This window comes from Diceros bicornis, chromosome 30, assembly GCF_020826845.1.
Source record: "Diceros bicornis minor isolate mBicDic1 chromosome 30, mDicBic1.mat.cur, whole genome shotgun sequence".
Taxonomy (NCBI): domain Eukaryota; kingdom Metazoa; phylum Chordata; class Mammalia; order Perissodactyla; family Rhinocerotidae; genus Diceros; species Diceros bicornis.
In genome coordinates, this window is record NC_080769.1 from 2,468,536 (window position 1) to 2,486,485 (window position 17,950).

Sequence of the window (17,950 nt, forward strand, 5' to 3'; positions counted from 1 at the left end):
TTTTTTATTATTATTGAACATAAAGGCAACAGCTTTGTTGTGTTAATTTTTTATCTTGCAACCTTTGCATTTTTCTAGTGATTAGTGATGTAGAGCATCTCTTCACATGCTTATTGGTCCTTGTTTATCTTCTTTGGAAAAATTTATTAGTTCCAATAGATTTGTTTTGAGGATTCTTTAGGGATTTCTAAACATAAGATCATGTCACATTCAGAAAGAGATAATTTTTCTCCTTCCTTTCTTTTTTTAGTCATGTATCAGTTCATTAGGAAACCTTTCCTTTTTTGCTTGTTAGCACTAAACATTCTTTTGTTGTCAAGTAGCATAGTATCCATGTAACATTATATACAAAATAGTTTTTCATACTAATAGATTTGGATTCATGTACTAAAATACTAATACCCCTAATTCTATGAGGCATTTCAGAATGGAGGCTTAATAGATGTTGGGTATTACCATCTACTACACAAACTTAATGAGATGGAAAATAACTTTTATCAGAGCTGGGAGATCAGGTTGGAAACAATGTATTCGTCACTTAATTCATTTAATACCAATCCCTAATCAGAATCATCTTGGTAACATATAAGACTCTAAAATAGTTAGAATATGGGTGATTCACCATGTCTGACTAGGCAAGAGAAACAATAGAAAAAATAAACAAATGGGACCACATCAAACTAAAAAGCTTCTGCACAGCAAAGGAAACCATCAACAAAACGAAAAGACAACCTAACAATTGGGAGAAGATATTTTTAAACCATACATCTGATAAGGGCTTAATCTCCAAAATATATAAAGAACTCATGCATCTCAACAACAAAAAAAACTAACAACCCAATTAAAAAATGGGCAAAAGACCTGAATAGACATTTCTCCAAAGAATACATACAGATGGCCAACAGACACATGAAAAGATGTTCAACATCACAAACTATCAGGGAAATGCAAATCAAAACTACTATGAGATATCACCTCACGCCCATCAAAATGGCTATAATTAACAAGACAGGAAACAACATGTGTTGAAAAGGATGTGGAGAGAAGGGAACTTTCATACACTGAGGTGGGAGTGCAAACTGGTGCAGCCACTATGGAAAACAGTATGGAGATTCCTCAAAAACTTAAGGATAGAACTACCATATGATCCAGCTATTCCACTGTTTGGTATTTATCCAAAGATCTTGAAAACACCAATGTGTAAAGATGCATGCACCCCTGTGATCATTGCAGCATTATTCACAATAGCCAAGACTTGGAAGCAACCTAAGTGCCCATCAAGGGACGAATGGATAAAGAAGATGTGGCATATATACGCAATGGAATACTATGCAGTGATAAGAAACAATGAAATCCAGCCATTTGTGACAAAATGGATGGACATTGAGGGTATTCTGCAAAGTGAAATAAGTCAGAAGGAGAAGGTCAAATGCCATATGATTTCCCTCATTAAGTAGTAGATAATAACAACAACAAACAAACACATAGAGACAGAGATTGGATTGGTGGTTACCAGAGGGGAAGGGGGGAGGGAGGAGGGCAAAATGGATAAGTCGGCACATGTGTGTGGTGATGGGTTGTAATTAGTATTTGGGTGGTGAACATGATGTAATCTATGCAGAAATAGAAGTATAATGATGTTCACCTGAAATTTATACAATGTTATAAACCAATGTTACTGCAATAAACAAAAAATTAAAAACAATAAAAAAAGGAATATAGGTGATTCAAAGATAGTCTCAAAGTTACTATAGTGTTAAAATTATAATAAGCAGCATAAAAATTACAATTTACCATGGGGGGATTCACAACAATCCTTAAACACATTAAGAGAAAACCTCTGACAGAAGGGGGATTATACTTGCAACTTGTTTTTCTATCACTCTTTATTCTTTCTTTTCTTTAAGTACTAATCTGGTAAAGAATCAGCTGGACAGAGCAAAGCTGGATTAGCCCCTCTTTGGATGATGGAGTAAAGCTACTTGAATTGTTCAAGCTGGGAAGAGGAGGAGAATATATAGACGGAGCCACAGTAGCCATGGCCACCTTCTGGCCTCTGATGCTCACCATGGTCACTTCAGCTCTCTTCTTCTGAATCAAAGTGTTAAGGCCTTCAAAGTCAGTGCAAGTAATGTCTGAAATAGTAATAAAAGGCTGGTGGCCAAAGCCTTCCTGGGGTCCACCTAGGGCTACGGGGCTCAGCCTGGTCCAGAGTGGCTGCATCCATCTGGTTGCAGTGGTCAGCTGGGCCATCACCCCTGCAGAGCTGGAACACCCAGAGGTCTGAGTCAGGGGAGAAATCAGACTGATCTGGAAAAAGATCTGCAGCTCGCCAGTCCCTGAGAGCCCTTGTGGGTTCTGAGTTACCAGAACTGGTGGTACAATGTTTAGTGCAGCAGAAGCAGCCTGGATGATGGTGTTTGTCTGAGGCACTTAATGCTCAATGGTGATTTTTTTCTCTTTTATTTTTATTGTGGTAACATTGGTTTACAACATTGTATAAATTTCAGGTGTACATCATTATACTTCTATTTCTGCATAGATTATGTCATGTTCACCACCCAAATACTAATTACAATCCATCACCATGCACACGTGCCTAATCATCCCTCTTGCTCTCCTCCCTCCTCTCTTCCCCTCTGGTAACCACCAATCCAATCTGTCTCTATGTGTTTGTTTGTTGTTGTTTTTATCTTCTATTTATGAGTGAGATCATACAGTATTTGACCTTCTCCCTCTGACTTATTTTGCTTAGCATAGTACCCTCAATGTCCATCCATTTTGTCACAAATGGCTTGATTTCATCATTTCTTATCACAGCATAGTATTCCATTGTGTATATATGCCACATCTTCTTTATCCATTCGTCCCTTGTTGGGCACTTAGGTTGCTTCCAAGTCATGACTATTGTGAATTACACTGCAATGAACACAGTGGTGCGTGTATCTTTACACATTGGTGTTTTCAAGTTCTTTGGATAAATACCCAACAGTGGAATAGCTGGATCATATGGTAGTTCTGTCCTTAATTTTTTGAGGAATCTCCATACTGTTTTCCATAGTGGCTGCACCAGTTTGCACTCTCACCAGCAGTGTATGAGAGTTCCCTTCTCTCCACATCATCTCCAACACTTATTGTCTCCACATCGTGTCCAACACTTATTGTTTCCTAGGTTGTTATTTATAGCCATTCTGAGGGGCGTGAGGTGATATCTCGTTGGAGATTCAATTTGCATTTCCCTGATAATTAAAGGTATTGAACATCTTTTCATGTGCCTGTTGGCCATCTGTATATCTTCTTTGGAGAAATGTCTGTTCAGGTCTGTTTTTTAATTGGGTTGTTAGTTTTATTGTTGTTGAGATGTATGAGTTCTTTATATATTTTGGATATTAATCCCTTATCAGATAGATGGTTTGTAAATATCTTCTCCCATGTTTTAGGTTGTCTTTTCACTTTGTTGATGGTTTCCTTTGCTGTGCAGGAGCTTTTTAGTTTTATGTAGTCCCATTTGTTTATTTTTTCTATTGTTTCTCTTACCTGGTCAGACATGGTACTTGAAAATATGTTGCTAAGACCGATGTCGAAGAGGGTACTTCCTATGTTTTTTTCTATAAGTTTCATGGTTTGAGGTCTTACATTCAAGTCTTTAATCCATTTTGAGTTAATTTTTGTGTATGGTGTAATATAATGGTCTACTTTCATTTTTTTTTGCATGTGGCTCTCAAGTTTTCCCAGCACCATTTGTTGAAGAGACTTTCCTTTCTTTATTGTATGTTCTGGGTCCTTTGTCAAAAATTAGCTGTCCACAGATGTGTGGGCTTATTTCTGGGTTTTTTATTCTATTCCATTGATGGGTATGTCTGTTTTTGTGCCAGTACTGTGCTGTTTTGGTTACTATAGCTTTGTAGGATATTTTGAAATCAGGGAGTGTGATACCTCCAGCTTTGCTCTTTTTTTCTCAGGATTCTTTTGGCTATTCATGGTCTTTTATTCTTCCATATAAATTTTAAGATTCTTTGTTCTATTTCTGTGAAAAATGCTGTTGGAACTTTGATAGGGATTGCATTGAATCTATAGATTGCTTTAGGAAGTATGGACATCTTAACTATGTTAATTCTTCCAATCCAAGAGCATGGAATATCTTTCCATTTCTTTGTGTCTTCTTCAATGTCTTTCAGCAATTTTTTATAGTTTTCAGTGTATAGGTCTTTCACCTCTTTGGTTAAGTTAATTCCTAGGTATTTTATTCTTTTTGCTGTAATTGTAAATGGGACTATATTCCTAATTTCTCTTTCTGCTGCTTCATCATTAGCATATAGAAATTACACCAGTGGATAGATCATCCAAACAGAAGATCAGTGAGGAAACATCGGCCTCAAATGACACACTAGAACAGATGGACTTACTAGATATGTACAAAATATTCCATCCAAAAACCAAAGAACACACATTCTTTTCAAATGTACACAGAATATTCTCCAGGATTGATAGCACATTAGGCCACAAAACAAGTCTCCACAAATTTAAGAAGATTGAAATAATAGCAAGCATCTTTTCTGATAACAATGGTAAGAAACTAGAAATCAAGTATAGGAAGAAAATCAGAAAAGCCACAAATATGTGGAGATTAAACAAAATGCTACTGAACAATGACTGGGTCAATGAAGAAATCAAAAAATGCCTGGAGAAAAGTGAAAATGAAAATATGACATGCCAGAATCTATGGGATACAGCAAAAGTGGTTCTAAAAGGGAAGTTTATAGCCATATAGGCTGTTGCAACAAGTAGAAAAATTCTCAAATAGACAATCTAACAGTGTACCTAAAGGAACTGGGAAAAGAAGAACAAACAAAGCCCCAAATCAATAGAAGGATGGAAATAATGAAAATAAGAGCAGAAATAAATGAAATAGATACCAAAAAAAAAAATAGAAAAATTTAATGAAACCAAGAGCTGCTTCTTTGAAAAGATAAACAAAATTGACCACCTTTAGCTAGAGTCAACAAGCAAAAAGGCAAAAAGACTCAAATAAGTAAAATCAGAAAGGAAAGAGGAGAAATTACAACAGACACCTTAGAAATACAAAAGATTACAAGAGAATACTATGAAAAGCTATATGCCAACAAATTGGATAATCTAGAAATGGATAAATTCTTAGACTGGCACAACTTTCCAAAATGGAATCAAGAAGAAATAGAGAATTTGAATAGACTAATCACCAGTAAGGAGTAAAAACAGTAATCAAAAACCTCCCCAAAAATAAAAGTCCAGAACCAGACGGCTTCCATGGTGAATTCTACCAAACATACAAAGAAGACTTAATACCTATCCTTCTCAAACTCTTCCAAAAAATTGAAGAGAAGGGGAAGCTTCCTAACTCATTCTACAAAGCCAAAATTACCCTGATACCAAAACCAGAGAAGGACAACACAAAAAAAAGAAAATTACAGGCCAATATCCCTGATGAATATCAAAGCAAAAATCCTCAACAAAATACTAGCAAATCACATACCAGAATACATTAAAAAGATCATACAGCATTGTCAAGTGGGATTTATTCCAGGGATGCAGGGATGGTTCAACATCTGTGAATCAATCAATGTGATACACCACATTAATAAAATGAAGAATAAAAATCTCATGGTCATCTCAATAGATGCAGAGAAAGCATTTGACAAGATACAGCATCCACTTACGGTAAAAACTCTGAAGAAAATGGGTATAGAAGGAAAGTACCTCAACATAATAAAGGCCATATATGACAAACCCACAGCTAATATCATCCTCAATGGTGAAAAACTGAAAGCTATCCCTCTAAGAACAGGAACCAGACAAGGATGCCCACTCTCACCACTCCTATTTAACATAGTATTGGAAGTCCTAGCCAGAGCAGTCAGGCAAGAAAAAGAAATAAAAGGGATCCAAATTAGAAAGGAAGACGTTAAACTGTCACTATTTGCAGATGACTTGATTTTATATATAGAAAACCCTAAAAAATGCACCAAAAAAGTTTTAGAAGTAATAAATGAATATGGTAACATTGCAGGATACAAAATCAACATCCAATGATGATTTTGACTCTCCTTTCACTGAACTGGGGCACTTGGCTGGGCTGGAGGGGCATTTGGAGTTATCCCACATTGAGGAAATTGTGGGCTGTTTGCGGAGTTGTTCTGAAACTATAGGACAGCCACATCTGAGTTCTTATTCTCATTGTGTTCACTGTGTTGCCTATTATGGCTGCAGAGAAATTTTCACACATGAATGAGGCATCACATATATCACTGTTAAATGTTCTTTTGGCATTCAGCTCGGCCATCCGCCCTATCTTCCTGTGTCTTTCCTCTCCTAGGCCATTGGCCCTGACCGTGTGGGTGGCTTTGCTGTCACTCAGAAAGTCACGGTGCAGACATCTGAAGTTGTTCCCACTGTGCTTGATGTGGCCATGTGTCATGAGGTTCTCTTTCATGGTGCAGTTGACCTTGCAGAACTCCATTTGAAAGGCTTCTTTCTCCTCCAGGGAGTCAAGAATGAGCTTAATTTAGACTTGGCATTATAGAGCCAGCATCAAAAGAGCACATCCTCAATGTGGGATTTGAGGTGGATGGTGAGCTGAGTGGAGTGCGCAGCTGGCATAGTGGCATAATATGGCAGTTGAAGGGTCACACATTTGAATGTATTTGCAAGTGTTTGTTAAGGTTGTTAAGTCTGCTTCTGTGAGCAGTGAAGTAGGCATTGGACTCACACAGGTAGGGCTTCACATCTATGTGTCATGTGGTTCCTTAACTTATCCTCCCAGCTAAAGCACTTGCCATAGACTTTACATTTGTAGAGTTTGTCCCCCAGAGTAATTTTTAAATGATGTTCCATGTCCACAAGCAATCTTTTATTGGCAAACTGTATAGCAACAGGTAAGGCTTTTCTAAGCAGGCTGGACTGCAGGTTTTTTGACATTCAGCTTGGCAGGGAGAAAAATGACAGCAGCTGTCTAGATTCATTGCTTTCCATGGGCATTCAACATTGATAGTCATGTTTAAAAACAAATTCTGGAGCTGAAACTGATTGTCTGGGTCTCTGAGGTTATGACTCTGTTGTGGTCTGAAACTGGGTAGCAGGTATCATTCCTCTGATAACAAACTGGACCATGCTGGGCCAACCTGGTGGTGCTGGTCAGCTGGCAGCCACTTTGCCTGTGAGCTACAATCCTTCAGGCTGCTAAACTGTTGAATACAGATGCCACAGATGTGGATGTCAGGATTCAGCTCAACTTGCACCATTTTGCCACCTGGAATTTAAACTGATCCAAGGAAGCTCTCTCCCTTGCTCAAATTTATGGCTACAGACTGGGAGGTCCCTGGCCAGATGGGGTGCCAGGATGAGGGGTGCTGAAATACATAGTGTAAGAACTTTTTATTTTATTTTTCCACACACCCCCAGTGTTCCTCTCTCTCTTTTACAATTTTGATCCTTTTTACTTTTCTTTTCTAATTGCTCTGGCTAATCTTTCCAGTGCTATGTAGAATAGAAGTAGTAAATGCAGGATTCCTTGTCTTGTTCCTGATCTTGGTGGAAAAGCTTCCAATCATTTACCATTGATTAGGATGTTAGTTGTATATTATTTTTATTATTATTATTATTTTGATATAGTTTCCTTCTATTCCTAGTTAGTTGAGCATTTTTACCTTGAAAGAGTATTGAATTTTGCTAAATGATATGTGTACATCAATTGAGATGATCATGTGTTTTTTTCTTCATTCTTTAACATGGTGAATTACGATGATTTATTTTAGTATTTTTTAATGTACTTGCACTACTTCAACAAATCTTGCTTGGTCATGCTGTACAATCCATCCTTTTAATGAGTGGTTGTACTTGATTTTTTTGTATTTTGTTGAAGATTTTTCATCAATATTTGTAAGGGTTATTAGTTTGTAGGGGTTTTTTCCAGCGTCTTTGTCTTGTTTGGTATCAGGATCATATGCTGGCCTCATAAAATAAATTTGGAAATTTTCCTCTCTCTTCAATTTTCTGGAAGAGTTCTAGGAAGATTGATGTTAATTCTTTCATGAATATTTGATATAATTCACCAGTGAGACCAATTTGTCCTGGGATTATTTGTTGAGAGGTTTTGGATTACTGATTCCATTTCCTTAATAGTTATTGGTCTGTTCAGATTTTCTATTTCCTAAATACTCCATCTTGGTAGATTTGTGTTTCTAGGAATTTTTCCACATGACTTTAGATTATCCAATTTGTTGGTGTACAATTACTAATAGTATTTTTTGGTAATAATTTTTATTTCTGTTGATTGGTAGTAATATCCATAATTTTATTTTTGATATTAGTAATTTTCTTCTTCTTTTTTTTTTTTTTTTGTGAGGAAGATCAGCCCTGAGCTAACATCCATGGTAATCCTCCTCTTTTTCTGAGGAAGACTGGCTCTGAGCTAACATCTATTGCCAATCCTCCTCCTTTTATTTTTCCCCCCAAAGCCCCGGTAGATAGTTGTACGTCATAGTTGCACGTCCTTCTAGTTGCTGTATGTGGGATGCAGCCTCAGCATGGCCGGAGAAGCGGTGCGTTGGTGCGTGCCTGGGATCCGAACCCGGGATGCGAGTGGCAGAGCACACGCACTTAACCGCTAAACCACGGGGCCGGCCCAATAATTTTTTCCTTTATGCTCTTTTTATTAGTTAATCTAGTAAAGAACTGTCAATTTTGTTGATCTTTTAAAAGAACCAATTCTTGATTTTGTTGATTTTCTTGATTGTTTTTCTATTCTCTGTTTTATTTATATCTCCTCCAATCTTTATTATTTCCTTTCTCTTACTGGTTTTTAATTTTGTTTTCCTCATTTTTGTAATTCCTTAATGTATAAAATAAGGTTTTTGATTTGAAATTTTTCTCCTGTTCTAATGTAGATAATTATATCTATAAGTTTTCCTCTTAGTATTTCTTGTGTTGCATTCCATATATTTCAGTATGTTTTGTTTTAATTTTTATTTGTCTAAAGATATTTTGTAAAATCTCTTATATCTTCTTTGACTCATTGATTGCACCATTCTGTTTCATTTCCATATATTTGTGAATTTCTTAGTTTTCCTTCTGCTGTTGATTTTCAATTTCATTTTATAGTGGTCAGAAAAGACAATTTGAATTATTTCAATCTTTCTAAACTTACTAAGACTAGTTTTTAGGCCTAATATACAGTCTATCCTGGAGAATATGTCATGTGCACTTGATGAAGTTGATATAGATATGTTTTTTGTTGGATGGAGTGTTCTCTTAGGTCCAGATGGCTTAGAGTGTGTTTCGAGTCCCCTAATTATTTATTAAAATTGTTCCCGGTTGTTCTAAACATTATTAAGAGTGGGGCATTGAAGTCTTCTACTGTTACTGCAGCACTTCTTATCTCTCCATTCAATCCTGTCAATGTTTGCTTTATGTATTTTGGAGCTCTGATGTTGTTGCGTATGTTGTAATTGTTATATCTTCTTGGTGAATTGATTCTTTTATCGATATATGATGTCCTTTGTCTTTTGTAACTTTTTTTGTTTAAAGTTTATTTAATCTGATATTAGTATAGTCATCATTGCTCACTTTGGTTACTATTTGCATGGAGTATCTTTTTCTATCCTTTCTTTTTCAACTTGTTTTTGTCCTCAGCTGTAATGTAGACAGCATACACTTGGATCATTTAAAAAAATTCTTTCTCCCATTCTATGCCTTTTGATTTGGGAGTTTAATCCACTTATATTTACAATAATTATTTATAGAGAAGGAGTTACTTTTGTCATTTTATTTGTTTCTTTATGTCTTTTAGCTTATTGTCTCTGTTTCATCACTTCCTTCTTTTGTGTTTAGTTCATGTTTTGTAGTGAATCATTTTCATTTCTTCCTATTTCCTTTTTTGTATATTTTATACATATTTTCTTTGAAGTTACCATATGGATTACATATGAAATCACAAAGTTATAACAATCTACTTCAAATTGATATTAAGTTGAATTGCATATAAAAACTCTAATGCTTAACACCTGTACCCTCCCACTTTATGTTATCAATGTCACTAATTCTATGTTTAGCTATTGTGTACTGGTTAACATAAAGTTATTATTATATTTTACATTTTATTTATATTTTAGTTGTCTTTTAAATTCTGTAGAAAAAAATTTAAAAGGAGATACAATCCAAAATCACAGTAGTACTTGTTTTTATATTTGCTCATGTATTTATCTTTACCAGAAAGTTTTATATTTTCATACGCTTTCTAGTTACCATCTAGCATCCCCTTCTTTCAACCTGAAGGTCTCCCTTTAGCATTTATTGTGGGACAGACCTAGTGGAAATGAATTCTCTCAGCTTTTGATTATATGCAGATATCTTAATTTCTCTCTCATTTTTGAAAGATAGTTTGCTGGATATATTAATCATGGTTAACAGTTTTTTGTTTTACTTTTTCTTTCAGCACTTTACATATATCATCTCACTACCTTATGGCCTTCAAGATTTTTGTGGAAAACTTGATTCATAATCTCAAGGGTGTTCCTTGTATGTGACAAGTTTTTTTTTTCTGTTGTCAAAATTTTGTCATCATTATCTTTCAACAGTTTGATTATAATGTGTCTTAATGTGGATCTCTTTGGGTTTATCTCATTGAAGTTCATTGAGCTTGTTGGGTTTGTAGATCCATATCTTTTATCAAATTTGGAAAGTTTTTGTCCGTTGCTTCTTCAAGTAACCTCTCTGCCCCTTTCTCTCTCTCTTAACCTCTGGGGTTCCAATAATGCATATATTTGCCCTTTTGGTGGTGTGCCATAAGTCCTTTAGTCTTAGTTCATTTTTTTTTTTATTCCTAGAATTCCATAATTTCACAAATCTAACTTCCTGTCCTCTGATTCTTCTTTTGCTCAAGTCAGCCATTGAAACCTCTTACTCAATTTTTCAATTTGTTCTTTGTAGTTTTCAGCTCCAAATATTCTGTTTCATTACTTATTATAAGTTCTATCTTTTAATTTATATGATCATTTTGTTCATATGTTGTTTTTCTGATTTCCTTTAGTTCTTTGTTATCTAAGCTTATTGAGAATTTGTAAGAGTTGTTTAAAGTCTTTGTCTAGTAAGTTTCTGCTTATCTTTCTTCAGGTATGGTTTTGGAATATTTATTTGTTTTTCATTTGGATGGATCATGTTTCTCTGCTTTTTTGTATGCTTTGTGATTATTTTCATAAAAATTGGGCATTTGAAAAACACTTATCTTACCTAGCGTTTGCAGAATGTCTCTGTGCCAAGGAAGTACTTCACTAATTAGCTGCACCTTAGTTCTGAGTCTTAGAATCAGCCTGAGGAGAAAGCTTAATGTCCCATCAGGCTTTTCCCAGCATGCATATTACCTGGACATATGTGTTGATTTTTAGATTTTCCTATAGATGCAACTTCTTTTAAATGTCTTAATTTTCCAGAGAGTTTACTCCTTGGGGTCTTTGATGGTTTGTTGTATGTCTCCACCCATAATCTCTTGCCCCAAGCATCTGTGATTCAGTCTCCTGCAATTTTTTGAGTAATGCCTGCTGCTCTTTTCTAACTGATATCCCAGTTAGATAAAACAGACCAGTACTTCAGGTAGTCCCTGACTGTTTAGAACATTGTAAATAATATCTGCTTCAGTGCCTCTGGAACATAGGAGGGGAATGAAAGCTGGACTGCTGTCTTAGTGGTCTATTGTAAGTTTCCTCCCATAATCTTCTACCACAGGTGTTTGCAGATTTCATAAGGAATGCCTCCAGCTTTCATAAGGAATGCCAGCTATTTCTCCCTCTTGAGATCTGACTTAGGTGGAACAGAGACCAGTCCTTCAGGAGACCCCCAGACAAGTTAGAATGTCAAGAGCAAGGTCTGGTTTACTTTCTCTGGTTTGAGAGCAGGAATTGGGAACTGGGCTGACACCTCCTCTACACCAAGACCATGCCACTTAGGGAGAGTATGGGCCAAAGGTAAACAAAAATGCCATGAAATTTTCTACCATTTTGAATGTGGCTAGATTGGGTGTTCTCTTGCTTTTTGTACACCTTTGACTAGTTTCCAGACCTCCAATTTTTTGGCTCTTTTTGCTGTCTCCAGGGAGGATAAAGAGCTTGGCAATTCCTAGTCTGCCATTTTACTAATGTCACTCCAAATCAATCATTTTTTTAAAAAATTTAAGAGATAATTAAAACTATATCACTCTAGCATACATAAGGGCTAGATGATTTATAATCTATTCTTAACAAAAAATAAAATAGAAAAGTATTCTCTAGGTAAATTTATGTTTTTTGAAGAGTAGCAAGAGAAAAAAGTGAACATTACATAAACCATTTAATATAGCTGTAATAATCGTAATACACAGTTATGCAATAACAGTATAAGAATATTATAAACAAATATCATTATGAACATATATGCAAAAATCCTTAAAATGTAACAAATAGTATTCAGCCATATAACAATAAAATAAACAAAAACCCTGTCACAACAAGTTATGGTTTGTAGCAAGTTGTTTCAGTGTCAGAATTTCCTTTAAAAATTGTTTATTTCTCAGATTTTAACTGTTCCTTCCATTTCCACAACTGTATACACTTGTATAACCACCATCATAAGAAAATACAGACTGTTTCCATTGCCCCAGAACATTCTCTAATGCCCTTTTCTATTCATTCACCCATTTTTCTTCTGATAAATTAATGCATATAGTTTTATATATTATAATATTTTATATTACTATATAATTCAATATTATTTATATACTATATATATTACTTCTATTTTATGTAATAGAAAGAATGTGCATATATCATACATTATTTATGTATGTGTCTGTGTATAGTGTGTGCATGTGTGTGTGTGTTGTGGGCATGCTGATGGAGATTCCTATGAATGAGGCTGCTTGTGAGCATTCTTGCACAAATCTTCTAGTACAAATATATTGACATTTGTCTTGGGTAAATGCCTGTAAATGGAACTGGTGGATCATAGGACGGTTGCATACCCACATATGAGTGTTTCAACTTGCTCTACAGCCTTGTAAATATTTAGATTTTCCAATATTGTCTTTATTTACAAGCATTCTGGTGCATGAGGAAGATAATATGCACTTTCCAATGACTAACGCTGTTGAACATCTTTTCATTTCTTTCTTGGCCATCCACATACATGTCTTCTTTGGTAATGCTCAAAGCTTTGCTCATTTTTTAGTTGAATTGTTTATCTTCTTATTGTTGACTTTTAGGGATTCTTTATATAATTTGCTTAAGAGTTCTTTGTCACATATATGTACTGTGAGTACTTTCCCCTTAGTCTACTGATTGCCTATTCATTTATTTCATGGGATGTTTTAAATTTTAAATTTTTATTAATGTCATTTATTATTCTTTTCTCTTTTATGATTAGTTCCTTTGGTGTCCTGTCTAAGGAATCTTTGCCTATTTCAATTTTGTGATTTATTTTTTAGAAGTGTTATGGATTTAGCTTTTAGATTTAGATATATAATCCATCTTGAAATAATTTTTGCATGTGGAGTATGGTGAGATTCCAGGTTTGTTTTTTAAATATGGTCATTCTGTATTTGTTTAATTGTTTTAGAGCCTCAGAATTCCTTTTAATATAATACATCATATTTCCATATTATCTGAGAGAAGCATACAGGGCAGAAAAACGTGTTCAACAAAATTCAACTCCATTTTATGATATTAAAAAAAACCCTACTAGCAAAGTAACAGGAGTAAACTTCCTTAAACTAAAATATACATGTATATATACGTAATATGTGATATAAACATAATATGTAATATAAAAATAAGCACTAGAAACATTAAATACAATTTGGAATTTTTAATAATCCCAAATCCCAATTAAAATCAGAATCAAGACAATTATTTGATTGAATCTTTTTATTTAAACTTGTAATGAGATACTAAACAATGTAGTACAACAAAAATAAATATGATGTACAATATTTGAAAAATTTAGGGAATCCTATGGTTACTTGAAGATGATATGATTATCTACATAAAGAATGCGGTAAAATCTATTTAATACATGACAAGATCATACTTAAAATGTAAAATCAATATTATCACTAAACACTAGAGACCATTTGTCAGTTCATGAACAGATAAATCACAGAAAAGTTAACTTAAAAAAAAATGTGTATTTAAAAATACTCTCTTCAATTACAGGAAATATGTTTATTATTATAACACTTAGAGACCTAGAAAAATGTGTAAGAATGCACCAGCAATATATTGCTGTATTGTTTGTGCAAATAATCTAAATTTATATTAGCATAGGAATTGATAATCACATCATGGTAGAAATTTGTAAAGTGAAACATAATTCCACAATTCAAATAAATGTTGCACAACTGCATATCACCACATACGTCTACAACATTAAAAAATTGCTTTGAATAAGTGCAAGCTTCGTAATAACATGCATGATATATCGTATGTTTAAAATATTAAAGTGTTTCAAGCACTAGTGGGTAATCTTTGTGGATTTATACATTTTTACCCAAAAATGGAACCAAGCATTTTTTTTCCCTTTATCATGGCTAGTAAAGGAAACTAAACCAGGTTTTTACTAAAGGAATTTAGTGCTAAGCATTTAGAGATTACCTCCACTCCACAACATCTGCTCCAGCCTAATTCAGCAATGATCCACAATGGGAGAATTCTCTACAGGAAGGAAGAGAATGCATTCTGGAAGGCTGTTGTAGAGAATGTGGCTGCTCCCCCTTCCAAAATGTTGATTCATGGTGACAACTGTTGAATGGAGACAGATGGGACCTCTGTTCCACTTCCACATCTTAAGTGACTGGAGCAGTACTGGCCAAACAGCTAACACTTTTAGAGGACCAAGGAAGCAAGGAAGTTTGGGGAATCACTTGTGTTTCATTTCAACTAGAAGAATGGTGAAATGGAGATTGAGTAAGAAAATCTGTAATACTCATCATACAAGGGGATTGACTAATACCGACTTTATGCTACTGGTTACTGCTATAATAAGAGAGGAAGGGAAAATCAGGGATGAAATTAGCAAAGGCACCACAGTGCCTCACTTCTATCTGTATTTTATATATATATGTTTAAAAAGTATCATAGACAAATACAAAATTTTAAGTAAGATTAACCTAGGAGTTAGTTTTCTAAATGTGTTAAATTATAAATACTCATTTGTATTTTTGAAATATTTCAAGGTATATTAAGCATTTTGTCTTTTTCTTAAAGTATTCTGAATTTGCAGCATATATCTTGTGTCTATTGATAAGATTGATAGCCTGCTATAAAATTGAAGATAATTATCTAGTTGGATCCTTGGTAGTCTTAAAGACTATGCAGAAGAAATCTCTTGCCATGGATACATAATGACCCATTATAAAGTGAGATGATAAAATACATTCTGTCAGCATATTTCTAGTAGGCATATTTTGTTTATACCTATACCAGATTCATTACAATAAATGAGGTAGTGATTATATTTTGAAGTGAAAAATTTGTGATTTTATTTAATACTGATAAATTTGTCTAATTTCATTTTCATATGTGGATTTGAATTAACCCATTTTGACTTCATGCTTTTGTATTTGAACAGCAGGAGACAATGCTTTACTGTTAAACACATCATATAGCAGATAACTATTGTATGCCAAGCATAGGCTGGCTACAGTTAACCGGTTTGCTATACAGGTCAAAGAGAGGACACTTTACTGCTATGAGACTCAATTCTCTGCCAGGTGTTGCCATGGCAACCACACAACTTTGTTTCCTTTGAGTTTGCTGATAAAGGGTCTTTTCTGATCCCTGAGAATTTCCTTCAATTCCTCTGCTAGATTAATGATCCAATTAACCACAGATTCCAAGGGGGAAAAATAACGTTTTAACTTTTGCTAATTGGGAGGCTATTCAACAAGGCTCTGTGGGTGTTTAACTTTACCAAACTTATTAAAAGTTTTTTTGCCACAAATCCCAGAAGCCTCATTTAATGAGCCCCTGTACACTGCTCTTCCAATGAAGGCCTTTATTCCCATGCTTGGAGCATATAGTTATCTATGATTACTGTCTTGCTGTCTTTGTTAGTGAACATCTTATCTCCATTGATGTGAGAGAAAAAAAAGTAGATCAAACATTCTTAGAATTTATCTAGACTTCCAGGCAGTTGGAGGTTTCCTTCAACTTCTGTTTACTAATTTTATTAAAGATAGATTAACAGAAAACTCTACAATTTCTCTCAACACATTTTAGAACATATATGAATAAAAGTGTACGTGTGTAAATGATTTTATAGTAGATCCAACAAACCTAATAGTGATTAGAAAAGATTGTGTGGCAACCTTCCAAATCTAGAAGGTTAGGGAGATGTTGTTATCTCTAGTCTCTCTTTGTTTCTTAATAATTTAATATGTGAGCATTTAAAGAAAGTAAACAAGAACCTCTTAGACAATTTTTTAGCCAATCATTTTATTTACTTGTGTTACATTCATACAAGATGTAAAAAGAGGAAGGTTATCAGACTATTTTATTTCTGAGGCCGTTTTCATATCTTAAAGGCTATAATAAATGACTGATATATTCACTTCATCCACTTACACCAATGGATAGATCATCCAAACAGAAGAGCAATAAGGAAATATTGGGCTTTAATGACACATTAGACCAGCTGGACTTAGTAGATACATACGAAACATTCCATCGAAAAACCACAAAATACACATTCTTTTCAAATGCACATGGAACATTCTCCAGGATCGATCATATATTGGGCCACAAAACAAGTCTTAATAAATTTAAGAAGATTGAAATATATTCACTTCAATTGTAGGGAGGCTTCAGAGTGCTAAGGATTTGTGGATTTGTTTAAGACGTGAGGATATTGATCCAAGGACACAGAACCTCAACTCCCCTCTTTGATTCTCCATAGCCACCCACATAGATGGGCTTTCTGAGAGAAATATTCAGTGTTCAATGCTAGGCAAAAAGCCACGACTTTTTGCATTTGTTTTTCTCCAATACCCAATTTAGTTGCTCGAAGAGCCGAACTTGACTGCACAGCTGCTCTCCTCACCATGTGTTCCCTCTGTTTCCCTTCTGCCTAAATTCACAAGTAAGCTCAGCATTTCATAGTTTCCCCTCTGAGAGTGAGGAAAAGTGGCCCCAGAAAGGCACACATATTGGGAGAAAGTAAAGGAAATCCTCTCCATAAAGACTGAAACTTAATATTTTTTGTTTTGACACTTGGATTTCAAACATTAGATGAGTGAGTCATTAAATCAATTTATCATGTCACGACTGTATAGTTTCTCCTCATAGTCAAACAAAAACTGTGAGGGAACATCCCATGTGAGTATACCTGTGTAATCATATTTTATGACATTAGGTGAAGTAAAACGTATTTCTTCCTATAGTCATGCATTGGTCATAAATGTCCGGCTACCTCATGCACTTTCAGGTAGGATATTTCCTAAAAGAAAATTCCCTGGCCTATCTTCTGTAATGATCATCCTCATCATTTGGAAACAGAATGCAAAGAAGGTACAGATGGAATTACAAGGATATAACCACTTCCCTTGACACATCTAAAGATCTATCTTATAGATTCATGCCCCAACTTATTTCCTTAACTGAGCCAATCTACTGCTCTTCTTTCCTGATGAAAAGAGAAAGTCACAGGAGAACTGAGCTATCCTATCTAAGCTAACCTCAACACAAATATTTCCCTAAATTTTGTTGTATTTCTTATAAACATCAGTCCATTTACATGCAGGGCTATAAGTAGCTGTGTTTTGGGGCTTCTGTGGGGATATCGAAGGAGAATTGGCAATATCTTGCTCACTTTTTTTTGAGTCTACATAGCACCCTTTCTCCACAGCATCTCTGTTTAATGAAACTACATGACTATAGAATAAGGTATGGAAGGG

At 34.8% G+C, this 17,950-nt stretch overlaps 1 pseudogene; it reads right to left on the reverse strand.

Moving 5' to 3' along the window:
- Window positions 1–1,909: 1,909 nt before the first annotated feature.
- On the reverse strand, window positions 1,910–13,223 carry LOC131394161 (zinc finger protein 64-like; annotated as a pseudogene).
- Window positions 13,224–17,950: the final 4,727 nt, after the last annotated feature.